The sequence below is a fragment of the Protopterus annectens genome, chromosome 4.part1 (genome assembly GCF_019279795.1).
Source record: "Protopterus annectens isolate FY-2018-M chromosome 4.part1, PAN1.0, whole genome shotgun sequence".
In the NCBI taxonomy this organism is placed as follows: domain Eukaryota; kingdom Metazoa; phylum Chordata; order Ceratodontiformes; family Protopteridae; genus Protopterus; species Protopterus annectens.
The window spans coordinates 456680559-456707256 of NC_056734.1; positions in this window are offsets into that span (position 1 = coordinate 456680559).

Sequence of the window (26698 nt, forward strand, 5' to 3'; positions counted from 1 at the left end):
GAGATGTGATCATTAAGGTCTGGAAACCTATTTGCTTCCAGTCTCAATTGCCAGAATAACTCTCTAAATTCAATAGTGGTTTCCCAAGGCCCTCACCGTGGGTCAATGTCCACTTTTTCAATAACAAAGAAACAAAAAAATGCTTCTTTGCATTCTATACTGTGTTTGTAGAGTGCATTGTTAACATCCTGCTTCCTCTCATCATTCAGATGCTCGTAAATTCTTCTTTTAAATTTCTTGTGGGTCTTTCCTATATAAAAACAACCACAGATTTTACATATAGCAACATATACCACCCCCACAGATTCACAGTTACAATGTGTGTTGGTCTCAATACATTCTTTCCTACCCATTAAATTCACCCTATTACCAACCAAGACATGTGAACACTGGGCACAGGAACCACATTTATATGTTCCCTTCCTTTGCTACTTTGTTTATTGACCCCCTTCTCCAGCATGTCTTTTATGTTTTTACCCTTCCTATAAGTGAACTTTAAGAGATCATTAAATAGTTTGTCCAAGTCTGAGAATTTTGCAAACCTTTTCCCAATTCTTCAGTATTATGTCCTTAATATAGTTAACATTACTACTAAAGTTTAACACAAAATTATTGTTCCATTATTTTTCTTTTGTCATGTCCATACCTTGAGGGTTAACCACCTCTGGTACCCCCAAGATTGGACTAAATTTCCCTCTCCTCTCCCTAAGTATTTCATTCTCAATTTCCTCTATCAGGGCTAAAGGGTATTGCCTATACAAAAGCATTGCAGTATGTTTCTCTCAAGAGATACTGCAAGACAGGAGTAAGCTAGTAGAAGTGAAAACTGAAAAAGCTGCACTCAGACCAAACATGCTAGGGGCTGCCATAGCTGTTATAAGGAGACATAGGAGACTTGATGAGGGTGGTGACAATGCAAATGCTGCCAGACAACCCACAGTGAGGAGACGGAGAAGAGTGTACAGGCCCAGGGTCACCTACCAGGGGTTACATGAGCTGGAGATAGTGGAGTGCTATAGAGTGGACAGAGACCTCCTGCAGCAAATTGTTGAGCTGTGCAGGCCACTCCTCACACACAGAACCAACAGAGGGGAACCCATCCCAGTGGAAACCAAGGTATGTGTTGGCCTAAGAATACTAGCAACAGGTACCTTCCAGAGACCAACTGGTGATATGATGGGGATATCACAGGCATCAGCCTCCAGGGTACTGCACCATTTCCTGGATGCCATGTCAGCACGTCAGTGAGCATGTATATTTCCCCAATTCCTGTGAGGTATTGGCCAGCAATATGCATCTCTTCCATCAAATAGTGGAATACCCTGAGGTAGTGGGTGCAATAGACTGCACGCACATATGCATCAAAGCACCAGCCGGTGAGCGGGGTAGGGCCTACATTAACCGCAAGGGCTTCCCCTCCATCAACTGCCAGGTCGTGTGTGATGCCCAGGGCATAATAATGAATGTGTGTGCTGGCTGCCCTGGAAGCTACCATGATTCCCATATCTGGCATTTGACGCAGCTGTACCAGACATTTGCCAATGGGGACATCCCACATGGTCACCTAGTGGGGGATGCAGGATATGCACTGGAGCCATGGCTGATGACACCCATCAGAAACGCACACACACCTGAACAAGAATGCCATAATGAGGCACACGCACGAACACGTAATGTAATAGAGCGTGTGTTTGGGCTGCTCAAGTCACGGTTCCGGTGCCTGGACACATCTGGTGGAGCCTTGCAGTACTCACCGACTACATGTACCCAAATTGTCATGGTATGTGCTATGCTACATAATATGATTCTGTGAAAACAACTGCAGCAGAACCAGCATAGGGCCAGGACAAACAGCCCCCCACCATTGCCAAGGCCATCACAGGCAGAGCGTGACTCGGAGGAGGAACAACCTGGGCCTGCCCCAGTAGGCAGAAGGAGGCGTGCCCAGTATGCCCTGGCCTTGGCAAAGAGGCAACGCATAGCACATATACTGGCTCAGTAGGAACCCTGGGAATGATACCCCTCTCTGACTCACTCATATAGTAACAGGGACACCTAACATGACACAACCTGCTCTCAAACATGTACAGGGAGTGTAGTATGTGCATCCAACAGAGGCAGCCCTGCAGCACCACCTGAGGCATGATTGCCATGTGTTAAGCAATGTAACACCATCTAGTATATGCAAACATGAAGACCCTGCCAAACATCTCACCCTCACCAAGCATGATGCCATACTATGAAGACAACAAGATCAAGTACAATAATTGTCTGAAGTATTGCTGTTAGCAAGGGGGAACAAATGGCTGACAGCCTGGGCTGACATGCTGAGCAAGACATGATGCCCAACCTGCTAGGGATGGCACGCACCCGGCACACCTGGCTGTGTGGATACTGGCAAAGGCTGTTGTCACCCGCACTGTGCCTTGAATAGGTAAGGCTGGAAACACAAACCCACCACCATAGGTAGCACAAGGGATAACAACCTGGACGTAATGCTACCCAACGCCAGAAGTCTAACCTGCAAGGTGCATGCAGACCAAACCCACCACAGCATGGAGAATGGTAATATTTGTTCTGTAACAGAAACTTGGGTCAAGGCCCAGAAGAGCACCCTAATACCACCAGGTTATGCCTCATACCATGCTCTACAGCTCCAAAACATGGAACACACTACAATAGGAGTGTGGCTATCAGTAATTGTCAAGGATAACCACACCCCCAGGTTGGTACCACAGCAAGAAGCAGCATGGACTATCCACGGGCAAGTAAAAGTGGCTCAAACTGTGTCCCTGTTTGCAGCCTGCTACAGACCACACTCACAAACCCAGGAACCCCAGCCAGCCTTCCTGAAGACACTGCAGAGTATGAATGTCTCAACAAATACCAAACAAGGCACACACAAAGTATGACATAGGTAGCAATCCATTATGTATGGAAGAAGTAATCAGGGACCTAGGGACACAAGTGGACGGTAACCTGTCATGTGACACTCACATTGCCAAGGTGGCCAGGAAGACCTGCTATATTGCCCACCTTAATATGAAAGGATGCACATGTAGATCAAGAGAGGTCATTGTGCCCCCATACTCTTCCCTTATCAGACCCATACGTGACAGCAATGCCCCAGTTCGGATGTACCTTACCTTACACCTGCAGCAGTTAGAAAGACCCCAAATGTACCTCACCAACAGGATAAAGGGTCCAAACATTTGACATCTGCAGCCTGGCTGAAGAAACCACAGCCCAATTCACAAGCATACTGCCTAGTCAGAGGCGATGTATGCCTGATGTACAAGGCCATGTCCAATCCAGAATGAATGGACACGCTCCACTGCAGAAACCCCAAATCCAGCAGAGACACCACAGTGAGATATCTGAACCTCCACACATAAATAAATAGGATGTGCTGGAGGGACAGATCCATAACCCAGAGGCTCCTTATACTCTGGAACAGAATCCCAGTCCATGATAGGCTGAGCTCCACACTCATACTCAACAAGAGAAATCTGGTGAAGTGCATGGGAGAGAGTAGGTGTACACTGGGGGCCATCCCTGTGTCACAACTAGTAAAGTAAACCCTACATGGGCATAATATGCACATTGCAAGGGGTGTCGAAACTCACACACAGTCTGTCCATGCTCAAACAAGGCCAGGGCAGATAGCCTAGTATGAACCTATGAACTTATGATGATACAAATTGTGCAGGACACAAAGGATTATCACACAGCTGTCCTACCTGATGGTAGGAACCATGGTGATAATCCACAGATATGCTCTGCAGTACTCTAATATCACAAACAATATACCAAACCCACACACATTGCCAACATCCTACCTAACAGATTATTTGCAAACTCCCCACCAGCACCTAACTGCCAAATATCTATCCCAGCAGAGTGCTGGCCCCCTGACATTGCAGATGCTGAGGTAACAGCCAGCATCTACAAAGCACACCACACAGCATCAATGGTACTAGATGGTGTCCTGGGTTGTGTCCAACAAGTACTGTAAGAAGAATGGAACACCAAACAGCACTACTGCGCACTATCAGTCTTACCACAGGATATGTACCCAAAGAGCAGTGTACAGCAACAGTGGTCCCTCACCACAAAGGTGGTGCCTGAATGGATACTGCAAACTATCACCCCTCAACCCTGACTATCTAGGTTGGCAAAGTAATGGAGAGGATGATCATGGATCCCAGGAATAACGAGATTGGGTACCTACAGACATTGGACCCTACCCAGTGTGGCTGTCATAGGGCAGATCCTGCCCCTTACACATGTCTGACTCATGTGAAACGTGCACCAAGGCCATTGATGTGGGGAATGTGGATCACACAGCCTATCTGGACCTTGCTAAACCCTTCCATACAATACCCTAGTTGGTCAGTACAGATAAGCTCACCAGCCTAACTATAAACCCCTATCCAAGTAGATGGGTTGCAAACCAGCTCAAGGGCAGAACTGACCTGGTCAGACATGCTGCAGCCATGTCAGACTGCAAACCAGGTACAACTGGCATCCCACAAGGCATGGTCCTGGGACCTCTCTTGTATGCTATATATGTCACATAGGTACAGGCCAACATGGAAGGACTCTGTCTGAACAGGTTCGCAGAGGACTACAAACTGCCCACCATATCGGACCCTCCAGCTGACACAAGCAACCTACAAAAGGCACACATAGAAACAGACAAGTGGTGCCACAGCCATGTCAACAAGCTAAATGCAGAATAGTGTATAGTCATCCCCTGTGGAAACACAGTACATGGCCAGAAATTACCACATAGGTGTTAACCCTGTAAGTACATCAGGAGTGATAAGAGACCTGGAGACACAAGGTGATAGATATCCTGCATGTGACAACCATGTGTCTGTAGTGGTTACAGAAACATACCATATATCCACCTAATCATAAAGGTAAGCACAGCTAGGTCAGGGTAGGTCAATGTGCCTCTTCAGTCATCCATCAGCAGCCTCACAATTGTGTACAATGGCCCTTCAGGGATGTACCTTAGCAGACACCTGCATCAACTGGAAAGACCCCACAAATACCCCACCAGGAGGATCGCAGAGCTGTAACGATGCCATGTGTCGCCTGATTAAACAAACTGCAGCTCCACACAGTGTCATACCGCCTGGCTGGAGGTGAACTGTGCCTGATGTATAAAGCCATGACCAAGCTGGTATCAAAGGACATTTGGCACCATGTAAAATCTGAATGCTGGTGACCTATGCAGCTGACAGGCCTGAACCCCAGCACAGACATAAACAGGACATGCTGTACCGATTGGTCCATAACCCAGAAGCTCACTCCACTCACGACTAAACTCCCAGTACAGGTTATCCAGGGAGTCCCTCATTGACTGTCATCCAGAGGAATCATGATGACTGGATGGGAGATGGTAGGTGTACCCTGGATATCACCTGTATGTCACGGGTAGACAGAGGCACAGCACACTAACCTTGACATATGTCATGGCAAATACCAGTAAATGTGTGTTGAAGGACAAACACTCTCTGACTAGCATTACAAATGGACTAGGGCACATGGCCATTGTTTGTCACTGTCCACACAAGTTGTGGAATACATTAACAATGTCGGACAATCATGTACTATGCTGTCCATATCTGAACAAAATGCAACATGGTCATATCTGCACAACTGGCCCTCAACCAGTCTGGTGTGCTCACTATAAATATTACAAGCAGTGATAGGACTGAAACTGATGATACTGTCCACCACAGTGAAAGTAGTGCACCAGTACACTATACGACAATACAACTGTTTGGTCAGTAGAAAAGGATGTTGACAACTGTATGCAAACTATCCCATGGTGACCCTGCAGGCACAGCATAATGCCTGTTAGGTTCAGACACAAAGCAGTTGGGCAGTAAGAACACAACCTGATGTCTAACACTCAACTGTACATGTGAAATATAGATGACGTCCACACACAAACACAAATGTGGTGGACCACAGATCCCAACATAAGGAAAGTTCACACTGGGCATGCCCGCACACTTAGATAAATGAGACGTGTCAGTCAAGAAGCCATAGAAACTGTGAACTGGGCATGCTCACACACTTAGGCCATGTCACAGTTCAGCATTTGCACACACATATCTGGCATTTGTATGTGTTAACACAGGAACCTCCCACAATACAGAAATCTGCCCAGTGCACACAGTGAAATTACAACAGAGACATAAGTAAAGTACTGGATCCCACTCATATGCAAACATCTTCCACAGTACACAAGTTGTTCATAGAGATAGGGAAAGCTATGGCAATAAAGACCCACAAACAGTATATGAGCAAAAGGTACTTGCATCTGACAGGTAAACATATGGCCGTAGAGTGCAATACTAGGCTGTTGTCCCTAGGGAATACAGAAGGCTATCCACAGTGTATTTGGCGTCTGCCTCCGCAGTACAGTAGGCCACTGTGCCTGTGCAAAATTAATGCATAGATATGCTCTCCCCTGTACTGATGGATAGTAACAGATGTACATACCTCTTCATACATAATGATGTCAGCACACTATACATATGTCAGAAGCACAAAGGATGCCCAGTAATTTGAATAGCACGCTCTGCTACTGCATCTCTCACAAGTGTCATAATATAGCTAGGTAGGGGTTTGAATCCTGCAAGTACTCAGTGTGTGTGTGGGGGAGTCGTGTGTGTGTAATTCCATGTGTAAGAGAAATGTTCCTTTTGGCAACTAGTACAACACAACACATGCTGCATATTCCACTGTCTAAACACTGATGATGTCAGCACCCTATAAGTACAGCAGGAGAAAGCAATCCACCCAGTAATGCAAATAGTGTGCTCTGCTACTGCATCTCTCACAAATATCATAACATAATTAGGTAGGGGTTTGAATCCTGCAAGTGCTCAGTGTGTGTGTGAATGTGTGTGGGGGAGTAGTGTGCATGTGCAATTCCACGTGTAAAAGAAATGTCCCTTTTGGCAACTAGTACAACACAACACATGCTGCATATTCCACTGTCTAAACACTGATGATGTCAACACCCTATAAGTACAGCAGGAGAAAGCAAGCCTTCCAGTAATGCAAATAGAGCGCTCTGCTACTGCATCTCTCACAAGTGTCATAACATAGTTAGGTAGGGGTTTGAATCCTGCAAATGCTCAGTGTGTGTGTGTGACTGTGTGGGGGGAGTAGTGTGTGTGCAATTCTATGTGTAAGACAAATGTCCCTTTTGGCAACTATTACTACACAACACATGCTGCATATTCCACTGTCTAAACACTGATGATGTCAGCACCCTATAAGTACAGCAGGAGGAAGCCAGCCTCCCAGCAATGCAAATAGCACACTCTGCTACTGCATCTCTTACAAGTGACATGATATAGTTAGGTAGGGGTTTGTATCCTACAAACGCCATGTGTATTTTTGTCACACAGTTTGTCCATGTGTGTGGGGTGTTGTTCCCAATATTGCACGACATACATTATATCAGTAATGTCAATGCACACATGATGTATGTGTGTGCCACCTACACATATGTACCTGTGAACTTCAATAGGTCCCATGTCCGAAGCCTGCCTCATGTGAATACATGGAATATGCATTAGACGACTGTATGACTGTGGTGTTCTATGCAGGGGCTGCATGTGGTATGTGAATATACAGTGTGGGTTGTAGATGGTGTCATCCCACCAGCGAGGGATACATGACTGGTCTGGAACATATAGTCCACATTTTGGTGATGAACAGGTGCAGCATGTTGTCACCTCTTGTGGGAGTGGTAACAAGCTGTTCCATAGCAATGCAGGGAATGAATGCTAAGAACTCTTCAGATAGGGTCTTGGAGCTAGAGTAATGCTCACACTCTATGTTTGGGTAGTCGCAGTCCACCCATATAATGGTGTTTGTAGAGACCATCATATTCCCAGTGTTGTCAGGAAGGCCAAGTGGGTTTCCTGGGTATGGGAGGGTGGTGTGTGCCAGGCTATGAACCTGATGGCAGTCTAACCCACTGTTAGTTGCACATGGATAGGCTCTGATGCTTTGTGCTGTGCCACCAACCTGGGGGTGTGTGTATCTGAGGTGCCTTTGGATACATCCCCCCTGTTCTGGTTTGGTACATGTGTAGGGATGACAAGCATGGTATGAGGTATGACCTGGCAGTGATGGTGTGCACCTGGGAGCCTTGTACCAGGAGTCTGTTACTGCATGGATATTGCTGTACCCCATGCTAAGGACAATTTCCACTGCATGCATCTTGAGGTTTACACTGCTGCTGTTGAGTAGCATTACTATTAGTGTCCTATCCCGTGTGATACCTGTGTAGGTGGCTATGTAATGTCAGCCTTGCATACAAAGGCACTATGTGTGTAGCAACAGCCTCTGCCAATATACAACAGCCCATGGGTGACAGGTGCAAGCTGTCCCAAGCAAAGCAATGTGGCTTGTCCAGCGTGTAATCCCACACTGACAGGCATTGAATCCCCTTTGAATGTCACCGAAACATACGGTAATTGTAGAAACTGATCATCCTGTCTACATATTGTGGCAGCATTCTTGGTGAGGGTAAGATGCTACTCAAGGTCAGGGTCATACCAGCCTGTGCCACAAGCTCAGAGAGCCCCTCTATGTCCCCTAACATGTAGTCCAGGGAGGTGCATCACAGGTCATACACACTGGCACAGACAATGACTGAGTCATATTTCTACATGCCTTGGAGTGACCTGTATGCTTGTGTTATGTGGTGGATCATAGTGCCCGACGGGCATCTCAGCATGACCTTCACCTTGTTCAGCCTGGTGAGCAGGACCTCAGTGTACCTGATGATAGAGGTACCTCATACAACTGTAGCAGGTGTGTTGTCAAGCCGTATGGCCTGTGACTGTTTGGCACACAGGCTTTGTGTGCTATGTGTTGCACATGCTCTGCTCTGGCTTAATGTTTGCTTGTGTGTCTGCTTTGCAGGTGTCAGCTGCTCAGGCAGGATGCTATTCTGAGAGTCCAAGAATGTACCTGTGTGTTTCTTTGTTTGGATTGCGGTTGTGGCAGGTCTATGTGAGACTGGTACTGTATTCACTGTAGTATCCCACTCCACCTGACAGGGTATGCCAGTACTGAGTTAAGAGAGCTTAGCCCCCAGTTTGGCTATGTGGTTGCATCTCTCACATGTGTTGTAAGTGTATGGGAAGGGGAGAGGGTTGTCTGTGTACATGAGGCAGCTGTAACATTGCCACATGACTCACCGATTCACCAACTGGACCAGAGAGTAGATTGACAGGTGACCTTTGCACATGCTACCATAGCATTGTGAATCCCATACTAAGTAACGACACATAGGGCCAATGGGGAACAAGGTACTCAAGGTGAGTATGTGAGGGTGTAGTGCTCCTGATTTGTTAGTGCTGGCATATATGAATGCTGTCTTGAGCAAATGTGAGGTAAGTCATATGCAATGTGTTACAGGCAACCTACATGCAAACAGGACAAACAGTGATGTTCTGTCAAGTGAGACATGGACATCAGTACAGTAAGCAATACAGATGTCACTAGGGATCCACAGAGGCACTGTAAATCTGCACTGCAGGTGGAATCAGTGTTTTAGGAACATAACAAGCAAACATGCATACAAACAAAACTACAGTCAGCAGGCCTGTATGTAGACTATGCTACAACAAACAAGGTGTACGACTTCCAGTAGGTAACAGTGCATATATGCAGGCACTATAAGCCTGTACCCAGACATTCACAGGTCAGACAGGCTGGGTCCAGCCCCACCCCCACAAGTGTATAGACCACATACCTTCGTAATGTTGAATAACTGGCCTGATACCCAAGTGCTCATACCTGTAGTAATAATACACATTTCAAATAACAGACACTGAGCCCTCACTCAGCAGTTCCAGACTTAGTATGATGTATGCTACCTGTCCTGGCACCACAGTATCCTTGACATGTATGGAGACTCTCCCTCCTGTCATAGCTAGTTCTGTGTTTTGGTGCTGTCATTCATGGTATGAGGTGTGACCTTGTAGTGCTAGTGTGCTCTTGTGAGTCTTGAACCTGTTGTGTATTACTGCACAGATATCAACATCCTCAAACATCCTCATTGCAGAGTCGAGTGTGGACAGCATGCAACTCGCAGTTGACATGACCATCATTGAGTATCAATATGTACATTTTCATATCCCCTGTGCTACCTATGTAGGTGGCCATCTCTTGACAGCCTCACCACCAGTATGCAAAGATTTGCGGACAGTACACTATGGTAATTACTATGGGTGTACAAAACAATACAATGACATTCATTCTGTAACTGCATCAGGCATGCTGGTATATACCCACAATGATATCATTACACTGTACTGTTGTCAACATTATACTATTACAACACTTCTATGTAGTCACCCTGTGCATCAGCACCATGTTAACCTGTTCCTGCACCGATGTTACAGATTGCAGGAGGTGGCACAGTTTCATCATATGCACAGGATGTGTACTTGGTATGCCTGAGTCTGCCACTGATACAACCAATTGACATGTCTGTGTGTGTGTGTTGGTGAGGGACAGCAGTACAAGATGGGGCAATGTTGATGCAGTGTGTGCATGTATGCGGTAGCCCTAGGTGTTATCAATTTGCATGTGTGTATGCATGCACACAGTCCCACCTCATGGCTGCCATATACAGGTGTTTGTGGACAGCCACAGACTGTACCTGCCAGGTCATACAGATGACTGTCTGTGGCCATGGACACAGTACCTGTGCCAAGCAGGGGTGCTACGGACCGTATCAGGTACTAAGCCAGACTGGGTACTGTCATCAGAAGCAGGTGGTTGGTGACTGGAGACAGGTCCCTGTTGGGACTGTCCAGAGCCATGTGCATGTGGTCTCCTGGGGCGGTCTGATGACAGCACAGACCCAGCATTGCTGGGGCTACTGCTGGCACTATGTGAGCAGCCGTGGGCCTGTTGTCGTCCGTGATGGCTACCAGCTGCTGCTGTTGCTGGCATATGGCCACGTCGATGCCTCAACCATCCACCATTGCCCTGGATCATGGACATGTAGTTGTGGAACAGATCTAATGTGTCCCCCCAATGTCTGTCAATGACCTCGGTGAAGTTACGGATGGCAGCTGCAACATCACGCATACTGTCACTCATAGCTGTGTGACATGCTCTCAGCTCCCTCAGACCTTGTCTGGTGTACCATTCCATATGTGACTGTGCCTGCATTACAGCCCGAAACATAGCTGAGGTTGAAAGACCTCTGTGGGCACATCTGACAGGGGCGGTACGCCCACGGATGCTCCCACGAGAACCCCTGGACGTCTGCCTGTGTGGTACCATGTCAGGACCCTGACCATGGTTGCTGTGTGGGGATGCATGTGCCACCGATACTACATTACCCTGGTCAATGCCCACTGTATCCTGTCCATCACCTAGGGACATTGGTGACAAAGGATGTATTGGCAGGATGACTGTGCGCATTGATGGGGTCGACATCTGTGTACTGTCAATTGGCAGACCAATGACGGACCCTGGCACACTTACCTGTGCCATTACACAGGTATCATCATTATCACTATCCACAGCAGCTGATTCAGGTTCCCTGCTGCACAACACCAAAGCAGCACCAGAACCTGTGGGAGTAAGACAGGAAACACAGTTTACAATGTGTACACAATGTCACCACTGATACACACATGCACACATGGGCACATGGGCACATGCACACATGCACACATGCGCACATGCACATATATGCACATGCACACATGCACACATGGGCACATGCACACATGGGCACATGCACACATGGGCACATGCAGACATGCACACATGCGCACATGCGCACATACACACATGCACACACCTCAGTATATGAGATATCAACACACAGACACAAACACACCTGCAATCAAACACATAGCACTACTCCTTCAGCCTATTATTACTGTTAGTATCAAGAGTATTGAAGGTAATGGTATTACACACTCACCAGCATGGATAGGCTGGCTTGCTGTTACACCAGAGGGACCTGCAGAAATGAGACATTTATTGTCAGTGGGCACAACTGTGCCATTGATACTGTGGGTATGATACAGTTCAGTAGTGCAACAGTTAGCTTCCACAGGCCTACTGCTGATACTGAGAATATCACTCTTGCACAATAATTACCAAGATTACAGCTACAAAATGAGGACACACCTCACACATGCATAACCTAACAGTGTACAGAACGGTCAACTATACACATGGCATGTTACCTGCACGCTCCGTGTCCTGCTGCTGGGTGGCTCCAGCCTCCATCATTACACATGTATGCTGCTGCTGTTGCTGTTGGGCTGGAGCCACAACACTTAGGAGTAGTCCCTCCAGTCTGGTGAGGGGGGGATGTCTAGACACCCCACCACCTGTGGCAAGCTGGTGCCTGTGGATATCCGACGCACGCTGATGGACATTTCTAATTAAATCACTGCAGTGATGGCGTACCTGCTCATATGTCCGGTTATGTGTGCCTATGTCATTTACCCGACGGACCAGGTCTTGTCACAGTGCAGCCCTCTCCTGCTGGTTCTGGCTGGTGCAGGAAAAGAGTATTGCGAAATCCTGCACCAGGCTCTGGTGTATCTCTTCCTCCTCTGCAGCGGAGTACACAGGGTTTTGCTGGTGAACCATAGCCCTGAAAAGGAGAAGGAAAATATGTCAGCAATATCTGTCAGCAAACTATGGCACACATAATACACATAATACTCGACTGTAGTGATATAACTTAACCACCATATATAGCATCTGTCTGTCTATTGGGGGATACACATGTAAATGACCAGATATCAGTGCTCATCCGACAACTGTGCAACAGTACCTGGCACACTCCATACGAGAGACTAGTATACTGCAGCAGTCAGCACACTGGTTCAGGTCCAATGCACAACCTCACACTGGGGGTTTGTATCAAGGTACTGTATGGGGAACATTATCAACCCATGCACTGCATGCAATGCACGTTACATATTTCACTGGTAATGCACACTCTCTTACTTGCCATAACCCTACCTACACCACAGTGACATACAGGGTAACACAGCACAACATATGGCAATGTAGTATATGTTGATCGCAATTCCTCACACATCTGTCTCTGGCCTCACACCAAGGACACACACTACCATGACAGACAGACAGTCATGGTGAGCAATCACACCAGTACATAACATGCACCCAGTCACTGGCACACTCATTCCACCTCACATATTTAGTTTGCAATGTGTTCATGGGTGTGTATTGTGTCTTAGGTAGGTAGTGTACTTTTGGCCCTGGGCCTACAGCAGCATACTGTTATGCTACCCTGCCCCTTGTGACACATGTGTTATGATCGTACTTGCTCCTTACAAACAGTTACACAGGGTGACTCATATGGCATATTACCTATCTGCATAACATTCAGCAGGGGTATGTCTGATATCTACTCATGGGGAGCCTTGCTTCTTAATTCTGTGTGGTTAACTCCAGGGTATGTCATATCTGTGGGTATGGACCTGTACCTCCACCATGTGCTCTATACTGCAGTGACAAGGACGACAGACATAGGTAATTTGTGTTGTGGATGTTGGAGGTGTTGCCATGGTTGTTAGACAACTGTCATGGGTGTGACCGAACTATGTATATCCAGCAGTGGTAACCTCTATGTAGGTAGTCTGTGTGCACTCTGCGATCTTGTCAGTCACTCTGCATAGGTAATGTGTTTGAGTGCATTGACACAGTTACTTGCGTATGTCTGTGTCCTTCTCCATATCTGTAGCTGTCATGGGAGGTACATACCGTGTAGGACATTGTGGGGTGTAGAGGGGTACAGTGATCTACATGTCCATAGCTGACACACCATGTCTGCTGACACATTCCATGTACAGGTATTACAGGACTTGTGTGCCACTGTGTATATCAATGGGGAGCCTATTGTACACTTGTTGCCCCTGTTCCCCCCTGACACATGCAGTGGTGGGCAGGCATGCACATATGTGGTGGTTACTGGTGTCAGTGTTTTGGAATGGGGTATGGTACTCCAGTATCCACACTGGTGCTCACTCCTTGCCTTTATCACCAGGCACCTGTTGCAATACATCTGCACACATGTGCCTCACACAGTATATATATATATATATATATATATATATATATATATATATATATATATATGTTTGTATATATATATATATATATATATATATATAATATGTATATATAGATGTAGATGTAGATATATACATATAGATGTGGGGAGAGAGGGGGAGAGAGAGAGAGAGAGAGAGAGACAGAGGGAGAGTGAGAGTGAGAGGGGGTGGGACAGAGCGAGAGAGATAGTCATATACAGACATATCTGTTGTCAGTCAGATCTATCTGGATATGTATATGTATCTACATATATCTATATATGTATGTGTGTATTACATATATCTGTACATACATATTCTATCAATCTCGATGTCTGTGCAGTAAGTGAAACTTGGTTCAAGGCTCCTGAGAGCACACCAGCGGTACCAGGCTATACCTCGTATCATGCTTTTTGGCCCCAAAATTCGGGCCAAAACAAAAAGGGAGGGGGAGTGTCCATATTCATAAAGGACACCCACACCTCCAGGTTAGTGGCAACACATGAAGCATCAGAGACCATCCAGGTGCAAATAACCATAGGCAAACCTGCTATACAACTGGTAGCATGTTACAGACCACCCTCCCAATCTCAGGAACTACAGTCAGCCTTCCTGAAGACATTGGAGGATATGAATGTCCCACCACACACCATCATACTGGGAGACTTCAACTACCCTAACATACGCTGGGTGCATTATTCTAGCCCAAACACCCTAGCCCAAGGGTTCACTAAGTCAAATGCAATGGAACAGCTAGTCACCTCTCCCACAGGGGGAGATAATATACTAGACCTGATCATCACAAACATGGGGACAATGTGCTACACACTGGAAATATACCCCTCACTAGTCACATCTGACCACAGGCTAATCACCTCCCCCACAACACAAAAGGCTACAGTGAGAAACCTCTCAAATGCCAACTTTACACTTCTTAAAACTGAGTTGGTATCCTTTAAGCCCACTGGGCCAGTGGAAACCACATCCCACAATGCAGACTCCTTCACAAATGCTTTCTACGGACATCTCCAAGAATGCATGGATCATGCAATCCCAAATAAAACCAAGACCCTCTCCACCAAGGGCAGGCGTCCTGTCTGGTGGACCCCAGCCATGAACAAATTGTATAACAACAGAAGGTAGCTACTGCATGACAGAGCAGAATTCCATAAAGATAAGGCATCTCTGATCAGCACTAGTAGAAAGCTACGTTCTCTCATACAAACATGCAAAGCCAACAATGAGAGGAAAATCGCTATGGACACTACAGATAACCACAAGGCCTTCTTCTGCTATGTTAGACACCTGGGTGGAAACCCTCAGATATGTTCAGAGTTAGTTCACGGTGACAAAAACTACACTGAACACACAGATATTGCCAACATTCTGGCAGACAGGTTCAGTGCAGATTTCTCCCCTGCCTCACCCCCACATGGGGAATTACTTATCCCAGCTGACTGTAACCTCCCTGTCATCTCAGATGTCCAGCTGAGAACCGCCCTCAGCAAAGCTATAAACACAGCATCAATGGGACCCAATGGTATCGCAGGTTGCATGCTATGTGAACTCCAAGAGGAGCTAAACCCGCACATAAAATGCTATTTAACCATAGCCTTACTACAGCATATGTACCTGGACACTGGCATACAGCAACAGTAGTCCCACTCCACAAAGGAGGCACCTCTACAGACCCTGGTAACTACTGTCCCATAAGCTTAACCAGCCTGGTCTGCAACGCTATGGAAAGAATCATTATGGAACTCATACACAGAGACATTGGGGACTTACAGACACTTGATCCCACCCAGTTCGGCTTTGTAGAGGGCAGATCCTGCCTTTTGAACCTGGTTGACCTTTTCAAATCAGTCACTAGAGCCATTGATGAGGGCACAGCAGTCCATACAGCCTACCTGGACTTGGCTAAAGCTTTCGACACAATACCCCACTCTGGCATCATAGACATGTTCAACAGCTTAAATGTAAATCCATATGTCACAAGATGGGTTGCAAACCGGCTAATGGATAGAAACCCTAAAGTCAAAATCACTGGTGCCATGTCAGACTCAGAGCCAGTCACAAGTGGTGTCCCACAGGGCTCTGCCCTGGGACCCCTCATGTTCGGCATTTATTTCTCAGATGTGGAAGCAAACATGGGAGGGTAGTGGCTGACAATGTTCAAAGATGACTGCATACTAGGCGCCATAGTCGATACACCAGCTGACACATACATCCTACAGAAAGGCCTCACTGAACAACTGGTGGCCTTAAACTGCATGCCAAATAATGTATAGTCATACCCTTTCGGAAAGACAAGGTACCCACATATTATCACATAGACATTAACCCACTGAGTACAGACAAAGTAATCAGAGACCTGGGGACACAAATCAATACTGACCTCTCATTTGATACCCACGTTGCCAAAGTGGTTGGATAGACTTCCTACCTTGCCCACCTTATCATGAAGGGATTCACATCCAGATCAAAAGAGGTCATTGTACCCCTATACTCCTCCCTTATTAGGCCCATGACTGTGTACTATGCCCCATTTGGTATGTACCTCACCTGGCACTTGCAACAGCTAGGGGGACCCCATAAGTACCTCACCAGGAGGATCAAGGGCCTCCAACAAATGTCATACGCTGCCAGACTAAAGAAACTCCTGCTCTATTCCATAGCATACCGCCTACTTAGAGGTGATCTGTGCCTGACGTACAAGGCCATGTCCAATCAGGAATTGATGGACATGTTCTACCTCGTAAAATCCAAATCCATCAGAACCACAACAGCTACAGATTTAAACCTCAGCACAAATATGAATAGGACATACTGTAGGGACAGATCCATAACTCAGAGGCTTCCCATACTGTGGAACAGGATCCCAGTTCATGTTAGGCAGAGATCCTCACTGACTCTCTTCATGTGAATTCTTGACGAGTGGATGGGAGATCATAGGTTTACACCAGGGGTCATCTCTGTGTCACTACTAGACAGATGCACAGTAAACTAATGCTATTATGTACAGGGGTCTTCACTGTGTCACTACTGTACAGAGGCGCAATTTTCTAAATCTATTCTATACACTGTCTGCAGATAGCCTAGTACATAACTATGACACTGTGAAACTATATATGTCTATGTATTTCTACATCCCTCTCTATCTATGTATACACATATGCATATTATATATATATATATATATATATATATATATATATATATATATATATATACATACATACATATCTCAATATACATACGTATACACATGATAGATATATATATATATATATATATATATATATACTCCTTTTTAGTTCCACATATGTATACACACAGTAACGTACTGATGAACATCCATTACTGTACAACCTATTTGTACATTGCACTACAACCTACATTGCTATGTGCACATAGCTACCTTCACATACATATGTATGTAGAGCCTTCAGTGACAGTTGCAGTATGTCCCCGGCCCTATGCACATCTTCATATACATAGATACAGACCAATAACACATCTGGAGAGTTCACAGTATGTTGACTATTATACTAGTACTTTACATTACCTGTGTTTGTTGCAGCTGTTTGCATAGGCTTGCAGTTACTTGGCCTGCTGTCAGCCTCTTTGTTTTGTTGTTACTGCTTTTTTTAATTTTTTTATTTCTTTCTCTTTCTCTTTCTCTTTCTCTCTCTCTCTCTCTGTCTCTACCTCCAGAGGGTGCAATGAAAGTATTGCATGTGTGGACTGGGAATACAGGATGCTTTTGTAGGTATCTGCACATGTCCATGTGATGGGCTCTGCACCAATTGTTAGCCAGCATTTACTAATTGCATGCAGCCTGTTGTGTAGTGATTGCAGTTCTCACTGTGATTTCAGGACAGTGCTATAAAAAGGTCTGTTAGGTAGGCGTAGCCCTTTCAGATTATCAGGGTGGGGACCATGCTGGTTTGCTGTGGACACTGTTCTGTGAGTGTAAGGGTTGGTATGTCTCTCATATTTCAGGATGTCTTGTAGACACTGCAATGCATGTTGTTTTGTAAGCTGAGTATTCCTTCTTCCAGTGTCCTCTTCTCCGTGTGTATGTAAACTGACACCTACGACTAGTAATACTGTGTATATGGGTGTGTTTGCTTTCCTGTGGGGATTGTGGTGTAACTGGTATATAGCAGTGGCTCTTGCAATCTGTTGCTATGTCTTCAATATTTGGCCTTTACATTCACTCCTTGTATGCCTGGTAGGTGTCTTTCCTGTAATGTGTTGCTATGGCTTTCCTATTTTCCATTTACATTCACAGCTTGTAATGCTTGCTAAATCTGTTTGGGCAGCAATTCCCTATGTGTTTGTTGTGGTAGGGTGTTACTGCATGCAGTGTGGTCTGGCCATAGTGTGGGCCTTGACACTTACAAGGGTATTTGATCATGCTGCTGAGCAGGCCTCAGATACTCTCAGGTGCATCTTTTATCAGCCTCATGGAATGGTACATATCAGTGGGATACTCCAATGAAATATTCTGATATTCTGCAGTTGTGACTGTGGGTTATTTCGAGCATATGTATTACTACACCATTTGTGACGTGCAAGTGGTGCATACTTTCAGTAATTCATAGTTACCATTGCATGTGTAGTTACACCTTTCTGCCTACTGTTAGTACATTTCACAGCGTGTCAGTGGGGCACAGTTGACATTTGTTTTCATATCAGGGACATCCCTGTAACTCAGTCACATTTGCTATGTCTGGGCTCTTAACTATTCAACTATGGCAGTGTTTATCCTGCTCTGAGTATGCGTGTGGCTTGCCAGATGCTACTGTGACATTATTACCTAGTAGCTACCAAGTAGCATGGCTGTTTCTCATCATACAGTACTATTTTACAAATCCACTAGATTTGACAGTAAATATACATGACATGCTTTGTGTACTAGACTTGCTATATTCCCTTTACATTAATTCCTACCATTTTATGATATATTTCTTTCAGCACAATGTTCTTGTATAGCAGTCATGGCTTAGTGGTAAGTCATGCAGACTAGTGTTTCCAAGGTCCTGGGTTCGAGACTGATGGGGGTATTTTATTTTGCTGCTGAGAAAACTACAGGCCTTGTCATTCAGAGTGACTAAGGCACTTTTAAGCAGTTGTAAGCGGGTTAGCGCTGGTTTGCGCGGAGCACACGCATGCGCACTGCCGCTTAGCTTCGTGCACACACGCTTAGCTAAGCACACATAAACGCACTCCCGCTTACTACTGCTTAAAAGTGCTTACTCTCAAGACACCAGCTATTTTCTTTTAAAGAAAAGAAAATGGGGAGATAGAAAAGTGGTGAAAAAGGGGGCACAAAGAGAGTAGGACAGTAGGAAAACAAGCTCGGGTTTTGCAGGGGGGATGTAGGAAAGGCCCATAGCTGCCCATTTCTTCATCAGCAACAGCTGTGCATATGTTTGTAATTTGGTGTGAAATTTGAAACCTTCCACCCCTGAGAGAGGTGTGAGGACAACAATAATATTTGTTGTACAGCCAGTTGTAATTGCCAGTTTACATGTCCAGCAGACATGTGTGCAAAATGGGCAGCTTATGTATGGGGCGTAATTTTTTTGTGGGTACAGAGTGCCCTTTTTTTTTTTTTAGGTGAGAGTAGTATGTCAGGTACAGGAAGTCAGTATAGCTGGGGAGGTAGGTAGGGGAGGTTAACAGACAAGACAAACAAGATGCATACAGGGGTGGTGTATGACACATGTGGGGGGTTACACAATTGACGGGGACGGATGTTTGGATATCTCAAGCCCATGAGCCCACAGATGGCAACAGTGGAACTGAGATCCCCACCCATGGGCAGTTGCCACTATGCCTTCACTGCCCAGGACGGGGCTGTGCTGGGGGCTGTGTAGGACGGGCAGCAGGCATGCCCGTGAGTTGTGCCACCTGTGCCTCAAGCTGGCGTATGGGCCCAAGTACAGCGTGCCTGATCTCCCTACGCACCACAATCTGGACACTACGGAGGGTGAGTGGATGTTCTCCTCTGGCCATGCTTGCAGAGGGGGGACGAGCCCCATCCCCTGCAGCGCTTCCACCTGCAGGTGGCACAGGGCCACCGGAGGAGGGTCCGGCCTGGGCACTACTGCCAGGTGCCCTCGCCAGCTGAGGTGGGAGAGGTGGGTCCGCTGGAACCCGCCTTCCCTGTCGTCCTATGTTTTGCATTATTTAATGACAGTTTGGGTTAGTAATGTGCAATACCATTCACAATTAGTTTTAACAGCATGCATTAGTATTCCCATTAACCAAACACCCATAAATTCAAGCCGTTGAACAGCAAGCATAACACATGCATAATTTGAACAACAATACACAATCCAACAACATGCAGGGTTGAGTCATGGCAACAGGCCATCAGGTTTGGATGTATGAACAGGGCACATGCATCAACGTACATGCAAATATGTATGAACCAACAAGACAATTGTCCAGGGGAGTTAATTGTGAATACACATACCCATTTCACGTGGAATGGATTATTTGTGGTTATAGGGTAGGGTGAAGAAATATTTCATTAACAACTTCAAATACCTATACATATGCTGTACATTTCTACTAGTTGCAGATATATACACACTACAGGTCTGACTACAGTTTCCTATGTGTAAACTTATGCATGTTGGTGATAGGAATTTTACTGCTACATCAATATACATTTAATTTTTATTCATACACATTCATATCTGGCTCTGTTCAGCTACAGCATCCTGCTACATTTGCTTTATATGGCTCTAGACAACTGTCGATGTTTGGTATTTCATACAACCATACTATCTGCATATTGCAAACTGAGAGCAACATATCCAGATTTTGGGACACACATTCCAGCTTCAGTACTTTATTCCACACATTTCGCTGTTTGGTTGTGCCTGTCACATTCATTTCATTCTGTACTGACTGCAGTATACTTTATTCAGGAGTTATTGCAACTTTATTGGTGGATTCATACCTCTTTCTCAAACTCTCACTTTGTTTTATTTTTACAGTTCGGGATGGTACTTAATTCTAGGCTTTATTGACATGTTTTACTTGGTTATAACAATCCTTTCCAACAGTCTCACTTGTGTCATGTTTCAGAATTTAAACAGGGATATATTTCACACGTGTTTTACTCAGCTTGTGTAGCTGTAATTTTCAGCCTGCTGCAGGTTATGTACTATTATATTACAGGTGGAACATCTTTATTTCAGACTTGTTTCATTTTTATTTTTGGATTACAGGCTACATCACACATGTAATCGCACAGTACTAGCAGAATCTCTCTTGCACTGTTTACTTGCACTTTATATTAATAGGCGACTACACTGCACTCTTGTGCAAGCTGTCATACTTATATTTTTTAACAGTTACAGGGAGAGAATTACTAACCTGCCTGGTGGCGCAACAGCACAAGCCTATCAGCATAGGCTCGACGATTCGCAGAACGGACACCTGCAGCTGCAATATAAATTAAGTAATATTGGAATACACATCTCCATAATATCAGCTAGGTTAACTTTCTACATAAATAATTACATGTAACTTACTCAGTAGTGGGGCATTGGGCATTTGCCGGGCCTCCTGGATCCAATGGTTCAGTTGGTCCTGCTTCCGTCACTTCAGGTCCGCATGATGGTGACGGACCTGTTCACCAGTCCTTGGTATTCCTGTGGCACTGGTGAGATCATGTGCCAACCAGTCCCACGCCTCAGCCTTGTATGCTCCCCACAGGACCTGGCCCTGCATGAGTTGGGCCTCATGATCATGGACGAGGAGCCAAACCATATATTTGGACTCCTCAACGCCTCACCTCTGTCCTCGGAAGCAACTACCCTCTCCTACACTTGCCATCCTGACTGCAAATCGGTTCCACAATCTGTTATGCTGTGTATTCCCACCTATGGGGCTTATATATGCCATTTTTCCCGCACTTATCTGTGATTGGCCATTTTGGAAATATATCAGCTTCACAAAACCTGCTTTGTCATGCTTCTCTTTCCATTCATTCCTATATATATGCTATTACTGCATTTCTAAGAGCAACTGTCATGGCTTAGTGGTTCAGTACTTTGACTATGGTGCATGGTATCCTGAGTTCGAGCCTGACCATTGCTTTTTATATTTTATGACTGTCTACACAGGCTAGGAGGTGTGTCTGTGTAAAGACAGTTTTGATACAGCTTGCTCAACGTTGCCCATCGGTTAGCTTGTTGGCGCGGTGCGCAGCTGTCAGCATGCATATTACACTCAGCTCAGCTACGGGCACACAGTTTCAGCATGTTAGAACTCTGCTCAACCCCGGGCACTCATTTTACACCTGTTAAACCACTGCTCACCTATGGGCACTCATTTTACACCTGTTAAACCACTGCTCACCTACGGGCAGATGTACTCAGCTTGTTAGAGTGTAGCTCAGCTATGGGCACTTCTGACATTTGTTTTTTTTTTTCACACATTTCTTCATAATACATGGCCCATTTCATTACATTTTACATAAAAATAATTTTATACATGTACATAGATGTCAGGGAATTGTTTCGTGCTTATTTCACTAGGAATAAAAATTGATGTTGTGGGGGCTCGAACAATGACTGACTCCTCTTCAGCCGACGTCTCTACCGCTACGCTATTGCTTCTTGGCTTACTTTGCATATTTAGATCTTATATGCTTTTCCACTGACTGCTAACTGTGGCTTAGCGACGGGCACGCCCGCGCAAACGAGAGCACTCACGGGCAAACATCTTTAAAAGTTATAAAAAAATATATAACATGTTCATTTTTACATTTTATGTTAATAGTCTGTGGGGGCATGTGTTGTGTTGTGTTTATTGACATTTACACGGACTCTGTCATGGGGGTTTACTTTCGGGACTGTTACTCTTCTGGGGGCATGTCCGTTTGCAGGGCTCGCCCTACGGACACGCCCCCTACTGTCTTACATGGACCGTGTTAGCCTTGGGTGTGAGTCAGCATGCCCTCATGAATATGCATGGCATGCTGACGTCACACCGTTTAACTGCAGCCTCCGTGTAAGCCTTGTAACTCTTACACGGAGGCTTCGTGAATCCTGCCCACTAACTTATTTCCTCTTTGCAGTGTACAAATACCAAGTTCATCTTTTAGTCATACAAATGACTAAAAGGTATTTTCCCATTATACATGCATGACATTTACCTGTAATAAAGTCTGAATGAAATCTGTAGTAAGGGATGCAATGTTCTGGTAATGACAACACCTTTTTATGGTTCATGCAATTATAGTTTTGTCTACTGTGCATTTCATTGTGTATACTCTTCCAGCTAAATCCCAGTACATAAAGGAGTTTCATTGTTGCCCCCAATATATCAGAACTGGTGTACAAAAAGTAGGAATTTATGTCTTTCTTGATAGGAAAGATTACCTGAGAGGTATTTCGTAAACAGTGTGCCATTTCTAAGAGCAGCAACAGCAGCATGAGAGAAATTACTTTCTCTAAGGAGAAATGCTTATTATCATTTATTCACGCATTAGCTGGGATAACTTTGTAAATGAACTGATCTCTGCCACAGGGGCAAAATCAAATACAGTAGACAGAAAGAAAATCATGCATCAGGCTTTCAGAAAGTGAGAAGAGCCTGCTTACCAAGAAAACCCCATGCAGACAAACATGCAGGAAAGAATGAAACTCTATATGGAAGGGACAGATGAGATTCAGTGCATCTCTGGAATATCAGTGGAGAAGGTGTCACCTTTGTTACCATCTGTTTGCCATTTTTTAGCAGTGCTTGGGTGGCTTTTACCACTGTCATTTATAAACAATGTCTGATTTTTGTCTCTTACTCCTGAGTGCTGTCTGATGCAATTACATCATTATCTGTGGATTGTCATTTGCCCCACACTAAGAAGCAATCATTGTTCTGTACGTCCTTGTACCACGGTGGATTTTTGTACAAGAAACTGGTGTAAACTAGCTTTTACCTGCATCATTTCTACACTAATAATTCTATTTTCAAGATTTGACATAATAGCAATGTGAAATTACTAGGTGTCTCCATTGGGGATGCAGTCTCCATACTGATTTAAACAGTGGGTTTTATCACTCAGCCAAGAATAGGCCTTCACATAACCAACTTTCTTACCCTTTTGCAGGTACTTAAGGTTCACAATAGACTTTAACAGTGCCTGTAACCTCCAGCTTCTACTGTCAATTTATTTGTGCCACTAATCTTTTATGGTATGGCTTGCAGTTATGGAGTGTCACTGGACTGTACTCTCACTATCCTAGCATACTACTGCTCTACTGTGGTGGCTTCACTGACATGTACAGTAAACTCTCGGTTAACCACCCACCATGGGGACTGGTAGATCTGGATAACTGTACTTTCTGGTTGCTTGAGAGTTACTATTAAAATAGGCCTGGCTAATACTGTACTGTATACTATTTGTTTGGTTTGACATGTTCGTTGGTTGGGGAGAAAGGGAATTTATTCCTATCTTCCTTTTTAAAACTCAAACTCTAAAAAGTAAGGTATGTTTCTGGGGGGGGGGGGGTGTCAGAAAGTGCAACACATGAAAACTGTACTGTATTTCTTTGATTTTTTTTTTCTGGTTGCTTGACTTCTGGTTAACTAAGAGTTTACTGTATGTGCACTGTTTATACTGTGCCTAGAAAAAGCAGAAAATCTCAGCACTCCAAGCTCATAGACTTACCCTGTTTAGTCAGAATCCTGTTGCAAATAAAAGTACTGTTTTCATTCGCCTAAGGGTTTCCCCAGCTGAAAATCATAACAAAAAAAGATTAAGAGACAGCTGTATTCACTCAAATATCAATAAGTAGCTAACATCCCACTTGTCACTGTAATGCAATTCATTAATCAGAGGACTACTACTTCATAAAAATGTTTCAAGGCTTTTTTTTATTTGTTTTTTTCCTTTGTTTTCTTAAGTTTATGTGCTATATATACATTTTTACTTTCATCCTCTTATATTTTCTGCCCAATCTTATTGTGTAAACATAGATGAAGTGGGCACAACTGTTGAAACATACAGTTGAAAACAACTTTCCTGTGTGGACAAGGCAACAAAAACTTCAGCCAAATGTACATTAGTGGAAGTTTCAAAAGCTATTATTTTTTTTTCCTTGCTGAGTTTTGTCCCACAAACCCCTTACACTTGGGACTATACACTTGATACTTACTAATTTTGAAATCTGGTATCACTGCACCTCAACACTGAAAGGTAAAAAAACCCTTGCAGTGACCCTTGTCTTCTGACCTGCTAGCTCTGTGGCATAGAGGATTAAAGCCCTGATTGTGGCCCCAAGATTTAATAGAAATGCAGGCACTACAAAAGCTAGCTGGGATGACAATAATTGGTTACACGCTAAGACATTCTCCCTTGCCAACCAGCAAATTCACTCTCTTTTGATAGATTTTATACACCCAATACAGAAATGTGTCACAATGGGGTGCATTCATCACGATAGTGGGCATGTGTCACTGGGCCAGTATTATGGATTACTCACTGTCACAAAATGGTAGCACAGATGCAGCCAAGCAATAATCATGGCATATATGCTGGATGACAATTTCGTATGACCAGCTCTCACCACACAGGGAACAAATGGCCTGATAAGGCAATGGGTGGGACTGAAGGTCGGCAGGTACCGGAAGAAAACTGAAAAAAAAAATCCCTGCTCATTTTCCTTTGCTGATTTGGCCATTGGGCAATCTGAAGCATGCCTTTATTTTCTTACTACATACCTGCATTTTTGAACAGAGTTGGTACTTCCTGTAGAAGACAAAACAGTCACTGAATGTGTTTTACCTAGTGTATGTATTAAGTTCACACCTGCACTGTAAGTCAAGTTGTATTTCTATGCTATATACGTAGCATGAGCCTTATCCCAGTAAAGGTTTTAGGCTTTCCATCTGCACAGTTCTGGCTCATTGTAAATTCTGTGCTTTTCCTGAATGTTGATGAATCCCACCAAGAAGATGAGATCACTCTGTTGTGATGATGGCTATAAGGTCACTGTAGCTTCTGCATGCCACGTGAGCATTTCTACATGCAGACTGTTAAGTGTTGTTACATGTTTTGATACCTATCAGTTAAGGGCAGTAGAGAATTAGTTCTTAGGTTCATATTATGTTCTTGATCCAGTGGGCTATCTGTAGCCTAGCCAAAGATCCCACTTTTCTTTTATCAAAACATGAATTACTACCGCATCCTGACTAAGTTTCAGCTACACCACCTAATTTAGCATTGGCTCTGAAGGAGTGTTAGGCATTAAAAATTCTGCATTGTGGGGGTGCTTTTACCGTTCTGAAACCATGTGCATCTATCAATATTTTCAAGGGTTAAGAATGCTTGTAATAATGACATTTTGTTTAGGCTTCTAGCACTGAGCAGTGCTAGTTTTAAATAATTGTGATTGTGACTGGCTTTATAGGAAATTTGAAGAGACTAAACTTGTCTAAAAAAGTCACTCCTTGGTGGTGGTGGTGGGGGGGGTCTTGGCAAATATACAGAAGCCAAGAGGCAAGAGATGCAGACC